Raw genomic sequence first — 17,207 nt, 5'->3', positions numbered from 1 at the left:
ATCATTTTTATAATTGATTTCCCTACAAGTGCGCTCTTTTTCATATACCTGTAGTGCTCTCCTAAAGATCAACACTGCCTCCCAGGGACTCGATCGGAACTGCAGACTGGTGCATCCATCAATCCCTCCCTCGTGGTTGGCAGCACTGGGAGAAGCCACAGAGAGATGCTGAGTGGGAGACAGCGAGAAAAGAGAGTCATGAATCAGCACCCCGGCCAGCCGCTCGCACGGGAAGCCTTCAAAGAGCAACGAAGGGAGGGTGCTCGCTGGGAGTGCTCGCTGAACTTATGATGTGCTTTTGAGCTGTATATCAAAAAAACACTGAAACAGTGGGTGTAAGAACTGAGACAAATGAAGAGAGAGGCAGATCAATATGACAAAGACCGCCTTCTGGATCCTGCGTGGCACTTTGGAAGACTCATTAAATAAAATGGAGACGAACTCGACAGTAGATGGATAACTGACTTAGGGGAAGGTTGAGCTGAGGGCGTGGCCTGCCTAGAGTGGAACGTGTCGTAATGCTCTGTCAATCATTTTTGCACCCAGTGACTAAATGCTGAAGCAACCAAGTTAATGGCCTGTTATTGGATTCATCTTCAAGGAACGTTACGGGATCGATATGAGTTAGGTTCGGTCGATGCGCACAGAAAATACGTTTCACTTGTCCCTAGCTTGTTTTCGTTTCATTTGGCGAAAATCGTGGGAGACAAGCCAAAAAAATTAATCTGTTCAAAAGCATAGCCACATCGCTTACTAGGCTTGAAAAGTATTACAAAAGCATGATTTAGACCACCTTCCGCTCAAAAAGAATAGTTTTTAGTGAATAATTCAAGCTTCGCATTTCTGCTTTCTTAACCTCCGAAACACACAGTTTAAGTGCTTTTTTAAATTAAGGTTTGTAAACATGATTTTTTAACTGAGGGATGATGTCGTTTCATCATCATTTCACAAGTTCTCTGGTGGTGTATCACTTGCAACCCTGAATGTTCCTTTAATGGACTACCAATGTACTAACGCAGGTGGTAGATGAAGGTCAACTAGAATTTTCTAAATCAGAATTACAATATGTGACCCTGGGTCACAAAACCAGTCTTTAGTAGCACGGGAACATTTTCAGTAAAAGACAAAAATTCATTGTGGGTCAAAATTGTCAATTTTCTTTTATGCCAAAACGCACTAGGATATTAAGTAAAGATGTTCCGTTAAGATATTTTGTGCATTTTCAACCCAAAATATCTAAAAACTTTATTTTTGTGAGTGGATGGCCTGCTACTGCGATCAACAACTTCAAAGGCAAGTTACTCTATACTTAGACTTTTTTTGCACCCTTTAATTCCAGAGTTGTATCTCCACTAGATATTGTCCTATCCTAACAATCCATATATCAATAAAAAGCAAAATTATTCAGCTTTCAGTTGATGTAAAAATCTCAAATTGGAAAAATTTACCCGCAAGGTTTTGTTGTCAATGGTCACATATGTTGTTGGAGTAAAACCTCATGTATATTCACCGGTAGAGTTGCATACTTGAAAACACTGAAGCGAGTTCTGGTTAAATGGACAATTTACACAAAAATAAAGATTCTGTCGCCATTTATTCACTCTCGAGTTCTTCCAAGTCTGTATAAATTTGTCTATAAGATATTTGGAAGAATGTCTGTAATCGAACATTTCTCGGCCCCCATTGACTGCCATAGTAGGAACAATGAGAATGGTAGTCAAAAGTGGCCCAGAAATGTTTGCTTTTCTACATTCTTATAAATATCTTTCTCTGTGTTCATCAGAATAAAGAAATGTGGCAAACAAATAATTTAAATAAACTGTATAATTAATCTAAATTTAGGACCATCATTATGATTTTTAGCTTTGTTATATCATTCATGAAAATCAACCACCTCTTAACTCTGTATGTTAATAAGAACGTTATTCTACATTGGAGTAGTATTTAACAACTACTTACAGTGTGTACCGGCCTTTGTATATTAGGAACCTTTTCCAATTATGGGTGTTAGAAAAAGCATTAGTATGTCTGGCCACATTAGAATTGGGGGACGGACAAACATCATCTGATTATTAGCCCCGAGTCTTACAGTGTCGAAAAATCTGTCATTGTTTACAAGGCTCCTTTATGCATCCAGTTTTGTTTTCCTCTTGAAATGTTAAATGGTGAAATATTTACCCCATGCGCCAAACCATTTATGACATTTAAATTATGAGCGGATGATGTTTTATTGTACATAAAAGTGTCTAGGCAGTACATTTGCTCCAATTTTGCGTGCACAGTATTTTCATCCGCAGCTTTGATTTTGCCTCTTTTATCACAAACATTTGACAGGGGCTCAACTACATAGAATAATGTATTATTTATCTGGCTCTCAAGAGCACCATTCTTCCGCACCGATTTTCCAGTGATATTTCAAGAGAGAACTGTAAAAAGATACCCGAGGTGAAAACAGTGTGGAGAGAGAGAGCAGACAAATCACTTCTGAGCTGTTCATAGTATGAAGTGGACGTAGCGAATGTAGCAGGTGTCTCGATCGGCTACGTCCTGTTACCGTGACACCTGCCTGAAGACTTCAAGGGAAGCTAAACATATACACATAAGGATGCCATCGTAACATCTGCGGCTGTATTTACACACACATCACGACAGATAAACACACACACACGCAGTCATCGTGATTCGCGGATCACAGAAAATTGAGATGAAGAGATGGGCGAGGGGTGGGGTGGGGTGGGGTGTCAGTCTATCGTTCTACCTCTAAAAAAGATGTTGAACTCAGAGGTTGCAGAATGTCTTGTCTTGGTCTCCCTCTCTTTCCGTAACTAGCTCGTTCTCTCGCTCTCTCGTTCGCCCTCTTTCATCTGTCAGAGCTAATGAACAGATGTTGCGGAGCTGTTGAATGTAAGATGATGGAGAGAGCCTCTGGCGGATAGAGCCAGCTGGGGAAAGAGAGAGAGTGAGAAAGAGAGAATTTTATGATTTCTCATCTATCCAGACGACATGAGCACAGAGAGAACTCTCCAAAGAAGCGGCGCTCAGCTGGTTACACTTCTGGGCCCAGATCTTACATTGGACACCAAGCGGTGGCCCAACACTGATTTTTTTATTGTACAAACAGTACATAAAATGTCTTTGAAGTGTCATTTGTTTCATCAGTAAAGGTGAGAAATGCAGACACTTTTAGCATGTGTTTGTGTGGTATTTTCGATCATTTAAAGGAAGCTTTAGCATTGCATTTCTCGCGTCTTTAAATTGGTTAAAAGAGAATAAAATTGAACAAATTTGGTTTAAAAAGCTACATTCGCGTAGATACATTTGATTCGCCCACAATATCAAGCTAATACACACATGATTCTTACTCACTCACGCGAACAACCACAGACACGATTCATCTCCCCTCAGATGTGATGATGTTCTCTATCACAGCTGGGGTCCGTGTTCCCTGTTCCATCTCCAGAGGCAGGTGGACCACCGCCAGCTGCCCCACTGTCAGAAAGGTCAAGAGGATGCAAGAACATGCAATGCATGCACAGGTGCAGCTGGGCCAAACGTATTTCCCCCCTGTGCCACTTCAAACATGCAGCAGAAGCATGTTCGAAGGTCACTGACCCTGCCGATGTTCCTCAGCCACCGTCTGCGTATGATTTGTAAGCTTCATTGCCGTGTGTCTGAATTAAAGAGATTTATCCGTTACTGTTACACTTGTCCTAGAACTGCTTCAATGTGCCATTATGCATTGCCTACGCTCAGGGCTGGACTGAGACAAAAAAAGGGCCCTGGCATTTTTACTCAGACCGGCCCACCACAATGGGTCGGACACAACCAACCAGTACACCATCCTTGCGCTCCCTGTAGATATCCATATCTACTGTTCCATTCCCCCAAAAACCTACAAAGCTGAGAACTAAGTGCCATGGACCAGTGTACCAGTGCAAGTGGACCAGTGTACTCACTCTCTCTTGACTGACTCCCTGGTGATAGACCTACACCTACTTGTGGTGTGATTCGCACAAATTGAGCGTTAGTAAGGGAAGCCAAACAATCCAATAGTGGGATGAGACAGCGGGGTATTACAGAGCTCGCGCCACGCTGACGTGTCATCTGCGCAATTCAATTTCCTATCGCCAACCGATGGGCAGCGTGGCACCAACCAATCCGCTGCACTGACCAATTAAAACATATACAATGTTCATTTGGCGCCACTCATTTACATTTTACCCATAAACCTCTGCTATTATTAACATAAATAGTTGAGGTAAAATGGCTAGGCGCAAAACATACCACAATAATAAAATGAATTACCTGAACATGTAAACTGTCCTATATCATTTCCAGGAGGTTGGCGTGCTCCTCAAGACGACGATATTGGAAGTCATTGAAGTTTCTGCTTTGTACAGGTCTTTCCGTAGCCTCTATAGTATAGAGTCTATACATATGTGCAGTTCTTCAAAGTATCGATGCAAAACACTACCGTTTACTTGTACACTATTAAAGATAATAATAAAAAAATATTATGCATTTCATCCTGATTTCCTTTGTCTTCTGTAGGGAAAAACTGATAGACTTCTGTAAATGTAAAAAAATGTAAATGTTTTTAAGGAATGAGGGGTTTCTTTATTGTACATTTGAGTGTACGGTTTGCGCTGTTTAAATAACGTGTGCGCTGACGAGGAGTCGGCTGGCTGGGCGATTGAATCGCGCAGATGACATGTCAGCGCGGCGCGAGCTCTGTAATACCCGCTGTCTCGTCCCACTTTTGGATTATTTGGCTTCCCATAGTTCGCGCGAGTTGAAAAATCTGAACTTTGGCGAAAATTCGCGCCGCGTTTACGAACCAGGAGCTTGCTCTAGTAGGGACGTGATTATGACATAGCGAGCGGAGGCAGGAATATTATATTATATCGGCCCCCAAGTGGGTCGGCCCATCGGGCATTTGCCGGTATGCCAGATTACCAGTCCAGCACTGCCTACGTTGCATCACGACACGGATTGGTTGATGATGGGGTAGGATGGGAGAAGGGCGCTGTTACGAGGAGGCTTAAGACCGCAGTCTCTAGCGTCTGTCGCTGCAGCGTCTCTATTGGTCGAGGAGTGAGGTATACCTTGTACAGCACTTTGTTCGCTGGCCTCCGTTACACTAACCCTCCAAATCGTGACCCCTTGTTCCAAACGGATTTATAAAATGGATTTAAATTGCACTACTGTCATTCCTATTTTCTCCATAATGCAGTGCAGAGAAATTATCTGGATGCTAGATACAATTTTACGGTTTAAGTTTGCTGTTACCTCTCAGCAGCACGGGCATGCCGACAAGAAATCATGCCCGTGCTGCTGAGAGGTCAGTTCAATTAGTTAACACTCTCGAGAGCTTAAGATGGCTCTCGCTGAGGTTGCAGACTGGCACATTTGTGGACGTGTGGATTTTCACGCACGTCGCATAACCAAATCTAATGTTCCAACACCAACACATTATGTCACATTATGAAAGTGAATGTTAAAATTAAAGTCTTATTGACAGTTGATACAGCATGTTTATTTGAACAAATTATGCAGATTCTGCTTTGCTTCCATACTTTCCAACTTAAAGCGATTTAATTTTTTAAGTGTTTAAAAAGTCTCTCCCTGTCTTAAAACGGAGTTTATAAAGACACAATGATATTTCCACCTGCCGGTATCTCTCTCCAAAGAACAGGATTATACCATCAGCGGTTTAAGCTGCATGGTGCTGATCCCAGATCACTATATTGAGACATTTCAAGCATTACTTACCTTCTTTTTTCTCTTTCAAGTCTTTGGCATACAAGAGGAGCTTGACAGAAGAGAGTTTGTGCCCGTCCCCAATTCCCAATTCAATATAAAATGCAATTGCTTTGTTTCACATAGTGGTCCCACGCTGTCCCTCCTCTCTCGTCTGCGGTCGGAGTTTAGACGGAAACCCCCGCACTGTTGAGGGCATAAACATAGAGAGCGATGTGGGAATACAGGGCACGAGGTGGGCCGCTCTGGTTTGGCGGCACCGCCGAAATCCGGGTCATGTGTCTGAAAATCACAATCTGTCTCATAGCAACAGGGTTTCTTCATGGGGCTGCCCAGGTAACACATACAGTAAATATCCTCCCATGTTGGAACCTAAAGGCATCTGCATGCTATTTTAAAGCTCTGGGAATAGATTGGAAAGTCTGGATTGGAGCTCATGGTGAAACATGAGAAACTTCAGATTTGGCCGGAAATCCAGAAGAACTTTTAGAATGATGATGCTTCACTGCTTGACCTGAAAGAGAAAACAGGCCATAGCGTAAAAGGACTAGTTTACCCCAAATCATTTACTCGCCAACATTGATTTGTTCTGATGAACACAAAGGAAACCATAGTAGGAATATTACTTTATACATTTCTTTGTTCTGATAAACACAAAAGAAGATATTTTGAAGAATGTAGGAAAGTACACAGTTCTGGGGCACTTTTGACTACCATTGTCATTTTTCCTACTATGCATTAAAACATTGACCATTCATTTTAATTTAGTTCATGTTTACAGTGCAATGAACCAATATGCGTCATATTCTACTTTTATTTGTTATGTACTTTTGCTTTTGTCTACGATTCCAAGTAAACCAATCGCATTTCTGCTAACACACAGTAAATTAGAGTAAATATATTTTCTCAGTTCGTTTTGAATCAAATTGCTTTAGCACTAACATACTAGTAACCATATAGATTATTCTGTTTCTTTGTTGTATGATCTAGCTTTCATCTGTTTACATGCTTTGACCAACATAATATCCCCCTTTCCAGGGAAAGCGGAACATTTCCGCACGCTTTTCTATTATCTGCTTTCGTCTACCTTTCCATTTTTTGCCTGAAAGCTACAATTTACCTTATATTTGCACAGCGCAGGAGATGTTTGAAAAGCAAATAAAGGGCTCAGAACAGGTCACAACAGAAACTATATCCTCACACCAGAGCACTTATGATTTCCATCAGGGGTATACTCGCTCATGTTCAGGTAAGAAATCATCCGCTGTGACTTAAAATTTCACGTCATGCGTTTAAAAAAATTCTGACATCAGAAGCACATTAATATGGCTGAAAAGAGAGCTCTCATCTGAAATGATCACAGACAGACTTTTCCACGAGAATGTCGTTTGATTTAATATCGCATAAGTATCACGGGAGAACGTCTCTTGAAGTAATGAAGCAGACATCTAAGAATGCATTTGCAAGTTAGAGAGAATATGAGGTGCTTGTAAAATATTTATCCGTGCACGTGAACTAACTTAGAGATAAGCTCGAGAACCTCTCCTGCTTTGTAACTTTCAGTCGTGCACCTAAAGGGCACATCACTGATAAGATTCTGTAGAGTGTTAATTCCTCCTGACAGAATATGCCATCGAGCTATTTTTTTTTTCATTTTGGCGTCTCTGACCCTGATTATCGTCATTACCGCCCATGCAGCTGACAAGTGGACCTCGAGGGAAATTTTTATACACACGTACGGCAGGAGCCTAGATATTTTTTACACCTAAACATGACTGAGACCGTACGTGTGGGAGAAAATTCACAGGTTGATGTATCATTAAGCCTTTGGGGGATTAATGTATGCAACATCTAAGATACTATAATAGACTAATAGACTACAGGAATTAAGGAGTCTGGGGTCCTTTTATCGCCAGTAAATTGATCTTCAAAGGTACAATATATTATAATTTAGATGTTATCAAACAAAGATATTTAAAAAAATGTGCTCTATATAAAAGGGGCTGTTGATCTAAAAATAAAATCTGAATATGACTCTTTCTTCTGTGGAACACAAAAGAAGATATTTTGGGAAATGTCTCAGTGGTTTTGAGTACATAAAATGGAAGTCAATGGGGGCTAATGTTGTTTGGTTACCAACCTTCTTCAAAATATCTTCTTTTATGTTCTGCAGAAGAAAAAAAGTCACACAGGTTTGGAATGACAACTATCCTTTTAATATCCTCAAGACAAGACAGCAGCCTAAAAGCACTAAATAAAATTGTCTACCAAAAAAGATTTGTCCACCAAGATGCCTAGATCTCAAAGGAAGAAGATGAACTTTCCATGAACATCTCATTAAAACAGTAGTTTTTTATGTCCTGTTTGCGTCCTATTGCACCAGACTGAAGTGCATTTCAATTTCATCCAGAAGTATTTGTGACATGCCTGATATTTCATGACCCGCTCTTCAACCACATCATTAAAGTAAGAGGCGCTTCCCACTTCTAGGGGAAGGATGCCCCTCTGGATAATGGCGCGAGTCCAGCTCACCAGGGGCGACTGGATCCTCTCCCACATTCCCACATGTCCAGATGTGTCCAGCCGAAAAGAGGCGAGCTTGGATGCGAGAGCTTCGAAATCCATCGCTGGTGCCAAGAATTTGAGTCCATAGGCTGTGAGGCGTATTTGCGGATTGTCGTTTTCTCGATTCAGCTGTCACACAAAACAAGGGGATGTAATTCAAAGCGAAAAATATATTTGTCCACCCACCGCAGTAAAAATTTGATGCAATTAAACGCCCTTTAATAACATGCTATTATGCAATTATGGTGGCAATATACCTGTCACATTCGGAGCAGAAAAATAGCAGCTTCTTTTGCGGTTCTGATGCATAAATCGTCGGCCTTCGGAACAGAAGTGCGTCCTTCACATTTCATTAACAAAAAGCTCCTAATTAACATTCCTGGAAGCATCCTTAATTATAAATCCTGGAAAGAAAGAGAAGTTTTAACATCTTCACCAAAAATCTGGCTTCTCGGGCAAAAGCTGACAGAAACGAACTGAAGGAAAGCAGTTCATCGGGGTGCCGAGGACAAACACCAGAGGTCAGCGTCTCAGCTTCGCAGCTTGACTGCTGGACCCTTTCCTCGCTTGGAAGGACAACTGGGGTCAGGATTCGGAACATCAAAAGAGCAAGCTGTGCCTGCCATCATGTCCCATGGATGTCAGATGTGCAATTCCCAATTAGCCGTCAGAGCTGTCTGAAATGATCACAGATGCCCCATTTTACGGACCGTGGATGCCTTCTTTATAATCTGCCCCGACATGATGGTTCAAGAATTTCTGTGCCGTTTCCAAGATTCGGTCCTATTGGACATCAAATAAAATATGGATTTGCCTTTTTTTCATTCCTGTTACAATAACTTCGAGTCTTTCTCTAAGCTGTAGCGTATTTTTGTCATTTCCTTGGACATCCATGGTATCAGATGTAGACGTGTTACATCGTGCATGTCTAGACAGTGTGATATACATCACAGATCCCTGTACATGACATCCATCATGGGTTCCCTAAAAGGATATGTGGTCGACATGATTGTGTCCTTGACCGAGCGCCACATGTTTCTGCTACTACAATTTAACAGTTGAGCTTCTCTTCTCTCCTCTAAGCCACCTAAACCATCTCCTACATAAATAAGGACACCATAAGGGAAGGAAGAGTTTCACACTAGGAAGGAAATGGCACTGAGAGTACACAGAGAAATTTCCTCGGGCGGTTTCTGCAGATGACTGGCATTCAAGTATTATGCAACGGCACGACAGAATGAGGAGACGAAGAGGCAGCTGTTTGCTAACAAAATGACACAAGGAGTCAGAGAAGAGATCTGTTGAGATGTCAGCTGTGTTTAAAACAGAGGACAACAGGCTGGCCTGCTCTTAATGTAGAGCAAATGTTCTTTTATCAGGATTGAGATTATGCAGATTTTTTGCAGAAAATGTTAATGGACAGTTCACCCAAAAAGGAAAATGATTTCGTTTACTCACCCTCATGTCATTCCAAACCTATGTGACTTACTTTTTTTCCTGCAGCCCACAAAAGAAGGTATTTTAAAGAACACTGGCCTCTGAGAGGAAAAACAAAGTGTTATTGCAATCTATATGGTCAATCACGTGAAAAAGAGATCTCCTATTCACACTATAGACATGGTGTGATGCACAGGGGATGAGCGAGGGATGTGCCGAAAGACAAGGAGAATGAGAGATCTGAAGTTCGCATTCACAAATTTCAGTGGCCAAGCGCCTGTGCAACATCAGCACATTCATGACTGATTTCTCTTTTCTGCTACCTGCTCTTATTCTTCCCCGTCTGGTTGTCTCTCACCCTGTCACTCCGTGCAATTACGTGCACCCGTGCATTGAGGGAAAAAACGTAAAGACAGACACACTGTGCGTCAAGCCTGGAACTACACGCGGCTGAGTTACTTCGCTCAATATCGTCCTTGCAGTCAGAATTGTTGATGTTGGCTTTTTACAGTCGCCTGCTTCTCAGGCCCGTGAAGGAGATTCTCCCCTTTCTTGTCAACGCTATACATAAAGTACACAAGGATATATTTTCCAGGATGCTGCACCTTTAATGACTGTTTTCATCTGCCCAGATTTATTCCCAGCTGCCCCACCTGGCAAACTGATGAGGCGTCTTTCAATGCCATTATTGCAACAGCTGCAATGTCTTTTTCTGCACATAGCCGTGCCCTTAGATTGAGTTTGTTTTTTACCTGGTTGGTTGTGTGGCTGTCCCGTGCTCCGGACATGGCAAAGGTCACTGCCTTAATGTTGATCAACTGCAGAAAATTCGCAAATAAATGTTAATTATTTGAGAGTGAAGGAAGTGAGGTTAAATGGAGAGCAAATAGAGGCTTTGCTTACAGTACGTCTTTTCCTTTTAAGTTTCTCTTGAGAAAATGATATGACGCAACCGCAATTTTCTGGAGCTTTAGATACTGTAGATCTAGAATCGTGCAATGAGAAGTCATAGACTTTAATAAACGATGCTCGATGTCAAAGACAGCGCTGAAAGAAAACGCATTCATTTAAGTGGTACTAGAAACAAAACTGAGAACTACAAAAGAGCCTCCGATCAATAAGTGCATTATTAGGAAACGTACAGTAGTGTTAAATATGCATGACTTTGCAAATCTAATAAACATCTATATTGTTTATTTAAACACATTTGTATACATTTTTATTCAAAATCACGCGTGCTGCATGTTGTTTCAGCAGACATATAGCAATGCATTGCAGACAAGCAAACACTGTTAATTTACATCTTTCTGATGAAAGCGTCCAACAAACAATAAGCCAATATAAATCAGCTATAATGTCTCAGAAAACCGCTGCGTCTGCTGTTCATGACATCCCTGGGAAAAGTTTCAAAGGTAATTTTCTGAGCGATTACTAACTAGACAAGCTACTTTCCTTCTACTTTCTACTTAAATATGTTGCCCAAAAATATTCAAAAGCACGTGAATTCATCTTTATTCATTCATTTAAACTAACGCCAAATGTATTCATTGGAGTCGAAACAGACCGTTCCGAAGGCCATCCGTGCCAACCGATTCTTTTTGAAGGCTGATGAGAGGTTGAAAACACTTTCTGGTCCTTCGTCTCCATGTCGAGCGTCTGTTAAAATGCCTCCCCAGAATAAACAGCTGCCTCGTGCGCATCTAAAGGGGGCAAACATAATCATTTACAGTAATGACACTCATTTGAAAAACTCTCCCTGTGTATTACAGCCACGGGAACTGGATTAGAGCCACAAACCATTACAACGGAAGCATATTCGCCGATGATGAATGCGTTTAACTGGTAATTATTTAACAGCGAGCAGCTACACCTCAGTGGGGGTTGTTTGGGAAACAAAGCCAGGTCTTACAGTGTGATGTGACATTCTCTTTAATCTGTCCCTACCCATTGGAAAGAAACATTATAAATTAGATCCCCTAAATTATTTCAAAACAAATAATAAATAGACAGCAAATGGAGATGTTTGCTAATGTAAACTAATGACTTACCACTTATATTTCAGCTTTAAAACGTATTCATTCAATATTTTCTTTGTAATGAAAAAAACGATGCTTGCAATATTACATTTGTGTCTGCAATACTGATTTCAGACATTAAAAACAACCTCAAATTAAAAGATTTGTATAGTCAAGAGGAATCAATTCTTTGATTATCTGTTTTATAGATAATATGATTTTACACTATGTTAAGAACATTCTGTGAACATGTAACCTTGTTACAGTTGTATTACAGTACGTAGATAGCATCCACAGTATGGTACGTATTCAATATTGTATTCCAAACATAGTCTCTGTATCTGTCAATGTCTCTCGCTCACTCACTGATTCTTCTCTGCTGTACTCCATCTCTCTGCCACTGTGTATTGATCTCTGGCCCAGGGATTCTCAGCTGGATGGATGGCACTCAGCCGCAATAATGGCAGCCGTTTCTTGTACCATTCCGCCGTGCCGAGCATCACTAGAGGAGCGAGAGAGCGATAGAGACACAGATATGGAGCATGAGATGAGAGAGGTACAAATGTGTCACGGCACAAAACCTCGCTCCATTATCAAGTTACACCAACATTCAGACGGCCAGATTAATCTCTCATGAAGGGGGGGAGGTGTTTTACTGAGCGAAAATGGGAGGATGGGTTATTCTAGAGGTTGAGTTCAGGTGGGGTTCATATATGAAATTTAACTGGGCGGATACTCGTAAGAAGCATTTGAGGGCATTTATTCTAAGAAAACTAATTATTTATTGGTTGGCGCAGTACAGCACAGTGCATACCACGATGGCTTGCTTTTGTGTTATCATCATAAAATTCCTGTCATTAATCTAAAATTCCAGATGTTTGTGCTCTTCAGATACTGTAAGAAATTTGTCATCAAAATATGTTTAACAGCAGTTTGTCAAAGCTTTCTGTTTCATTACACATATTTTGATCAGCCCCATAAAATTCAACCCAACCCAACCCTATCCGATCAAGCTGTGCGATTTATTGTTATCAAAGGGAAAAACTAAACACGATTTATGACCTCAGGTGACCTTCAACTGGACATCAAGAATGCAACAATATGTGTGCGTCAGAGTAACATGATGTCAGCAGGGTAATTTGGAGGTTAGCCGGACAAGGTCAAGTTTGGCAGAACTTTACACTGTAAGCTACCTCGCTGAACCGCACGCCACACATTGCTACCTGGGCAACTACGAGACCACCGCCACATGACTCCATCATACAGCAGTGAGAAATGTGCACACACTTGACAAGACCCATCGGGAGAACGTGTTTTTCATTATTTATTATTTGAGACATTATAAATGATAGACATTAGGGAAGTTCAGGTGCATTTTTTATCAATTTAATGAGTCGTGCTGCATTTATGAACGATCCACTCATGTACTGTATATGTGCCACAAGAGTGAAAATAATATGTCAGCTTTCTGCTGACAGATCTTTTGCAGTTTACAATTAAGGTGGCAAAAATAAGTCAAATGTATTTTAGACTTGTCAGACAAAATGATTCCATGGAAGTGCATGTAAGTATTTTATATTCATTTGTTTTGACCTTGACTTGACTTTATTCTAATAATGCACATTTCTGGTTTTAACTTTGCGTGATTTATTAATATTCCAATTAGACAAAAACTCTTTTTAGCTGATATCACCAAGCTCATTTATTTTCCACCACCTTTACAATTGCCTGTCAAAAAAGTCCCACCCACCAAGCTGTTTTCCTTAGAATTACATTATATTACAAATGTAAAATGGTTTGCAAATACAGCGTAATAAAATTAACCATCAAATAATTTCGAACTTGTTTTTATTTACTTATGCAATCCCTCAACACAATGCTTTTGTTTCACAGCAATACACAAACCTCAGCATTGCCAGCGATAGACTGCTGAATGCACACACACTCATGTTGTAACACATATATTTATACAACTTTAAACACACATCTGAATAATTATGCAGTGTTATACCAATCAGCCTCGAGGCAACATGTTAGACAGTGGCATAGAGGGACAGGTAACAACACCAGCTTAGACAACAAAAATGACATGGAATTTATGATTACTTTCCTAACAAGCAAAACATTAATTTTTGAGGACAAATTATTGAATTATGAATATGTTACACAATGCACAATGATTCTGGCTGACAAGGGTCTCCTGGTTTAATTATATGAGCTAAGGCTCGGCACGGTCTGGGATAAGGAACGTGCTTAGATCACATTTCAACAAGCATCCAATGCTGAAGTACGAATGGGGAATTAACTGTTAAAAGAAACAAAACCTCATGATGAGACTGGATGTACCGATTTTGGCTTTCAATGTACAGATGTCCTTTGATTTTATCCCTCACTGCTCCAAAGACATACCATCCACTCAACGCCGGGATCATTTTTTATCTCCAATAATACTGTTAGGGACCAGGCCTTAATAACAAAGCACAGAGTCTGTATTCTTATACTGTAGTCAGCATAAAAAAAACTGCTGGCTAGGCACAGGTAAACAGAGCTCTTAATTCTGAGTCTATATGATTGATGACCGTTGAGGCTACTGGGCCGGAAAGCTGCCCCAGTGTGTCATACTATGTGACATACGGTGGCTTCGCAAAGATGTATAGAAGCTTTTTTTTACTGCACAGGCTACTCTGAAATAGCTTTGGATCATGTCTTGGGTTCGATTTCAAGAATAGATGTAAACCCAAATTGGGCCAGATTTAGATTTTGTCATTGAAGATGCTAACTTTGTAAAAACATTGCATCATAATTCTTTCATGTACTTGGTAATAATGTAATTTGTCCATCTACGACTGAGAGCCAACATTTTTCTAGCTCAATGTCCTAGAAAAGAGAAAACATGTCCTATTTCATACCATCATGGAAAGTTTCATTTTCATATAATACCAGATGAAAAATCACTAACACTAACATAGCGCTGCTCTACAATTATTTGTCTAATACGAACTAGCCATTTATCTGTTAAATCCATCCATCCATTCATAATTTCATTAATCCATGCATTCCTTCATTCTTTTTCTTCTTAAAATGATCCTTGGGTGTAGAGCGGTATGGATTTAATATATGAGCAATGGCATTGACTTTATAATTGTGAAATACAAAAACACTGCAAGTGTCACAGTATTCATAAAATTCTGAAAAAATATTTTTACCTGTAGGCCACCATTTTTTTGCTTCAAAATCTGTGATGGCAAAGTGTTGCAACCTAAACCTGTTCTCTTTCGCAACAGCGAAGCACACACGTTTTCCATATACTGTATAACAGTAAAATATGACACGTAAAATAAGACCAGATTTATAAACACAGAACCTTAAATTTACTGAAGAATTGATTAGTGTGTCTGTGTTTAGTTTGGCTGCCTAGCTGTGTGTGCAACCTAGTTTACGTCATCGAAAAAGAACATGGCAGACTCCTTAGATTAAAATGAGTATTACATTTAGGTTTTTTCAGCGTCTGGAATGAACAGCTTTAGATTCGCTCTCGCGGGACTCCGATTGAAAAGTTTCCGTTTAGAGCCAAATGGACTTTTGTGTCTTGTGATATAAGATATGAGTGGTAACACAGCGTAATCGGCTAGTTTAAAACTTTAAGGTTGTCTACTGGTAGTTATAGTTTTTATATATTATATATGTTATGATGTTACATTTGACAGCATGAATTCGTTATGGACAACAAAACATAAATCTTTGCTCTGTGCGAGTGTGCATGCATAGTGAGTCTTTTGTCCAGCATGTTGCAGTGGCGCCGCCATCTTGGTAGGATCATACTCGGCTGCTATTATTGTTTTGATATGGAGATTGAAAGTGAAAGAACCAGGGGCTTTTCCTGAACGACTCTGCATGATGCTATTGCAGTTTTAACACTGCAAGACTGACCTACCATGCAGTAGTTATAGTTTCTAATCAAACAAGAAAAACAAAACACTGCATTGAAAACACTAGCAGCGATCCTCCTAAGATGGTGCGACATTCTACACAGCGTGACGTCGATTAACAAGCTCTATTAACAATGTTTTTGTATGATGAGGAAAAAGTGGCTTTAGTTCTCTCACATAAATGATTAAAGCCCAGTAACTGATTCATTAATTTCACATTTACAGAGCACCACTCAGCCCACCTACGCATTTTGCACATATTTCAGGAAAAAGCCAAACATGCACAATTGTTCTGATGTTATCTTAAGATTAATGGAACATCAAATGAAGTGCACTTTAATAAAACCATAATACCAAACTGCAATGCTTTGGTATAAAAATGACGAAGTAGAAGCTAATTGCTCTTTACGCCAAATGACACACATTAAATGGTGAAGGGGCAAAAAGCATTTTATGGAGAATCAGTAAATAAATTATACTTTGTTCGTACAGAAAACACACCCGAACAGCTAAATACATTTAAAATACGCATTGTACATCTCAAACTCCTTCGGCCATAGACGATGAAACATTTTTCCCTTTCCATCAGTTTCATTTTAGGATCAGCTGGCTAACTGAATTGCATCTGAACTTACAGTTCACCCTGTTTCCTCTGCTTATACCAACTGATGTCATTTTCGCAGCTTCCACATTGCTTCCTCTGAACCTCAATCTGATCAAATAAGGGAGAAAATAAGAGAGACCGTCTCCAGTGGCCAGTGTATAGTGTCTGCGGCGAAATGTGTTTTGAAGAGCAACTGCGGGAGAGATGCTGTGTGGCATTTCCAAAGCTGACCCTGCCGTGACCTTTATCCGCAGGAAGACTCCATTTTGATTACTTTTTTGGGTTATCTTCTGCTCTGTCATCTGGGTTGCCTGTACCCTTTATAACAGCGCTGATTGTGTTTGCCAATTTGTTGGCAGAAGGTTAGCCTGATTGGAAAAACAGAACAGAATAAAATTATTACTTTGCTCTCATAGGTTATTTTCATAACATTTGTGTAGTCAGTGATAGTATTTGCCATTTGCCTTTTTTACATTACAGAATCAGTTCTCCTCTCAGTCTGTGCAGAATAGTCTAATTTGTTTTTGTAATCAAATATTTTTACATTTTGGGCTACTCAACCACAAACCATCGAATCGAATGTACATCTTTCTATGAAAACACAACAACATGCACATTATCTTGCAAGTTAGTTTCCCTTGACCACATTGTTTGACTTTGCAGAGCCAGAATCCAGCAATGTGGAACTATTATTGAAAAGAGTGTGATGACAGCCTGAGGGAACAGGACGGTGGTCTTTGTGCATATATACTCTCGCTGATAAGCAGATGTATAATTGTATGTACAGTCACCAGCAGGCTGTGAAGCCAGTTTGAACAGTACAAAAGTTCGAGGGCCTGCTTTTTTACCAGATCACAACTTCTGCATATCTAATATGTCTTTCGATTGATCTCTTTG

The sequence above is a fragment of the Barbatula barbatula genome, assembly GCF_947034865.1.
Source record: "Barbatula barbatula genome assembly, chromosome: 25".
NCBI lineage: Eukaryota > Metazoa > Chordata > Actinopteri > Cypriniformes > Nemacheilidae > Barbatula > Barbatula barbatula.
The sequence above is the reverse complement of the archived record's forward strand: the minus strand, read 5'-3'. Positions refer to the sequence as shown.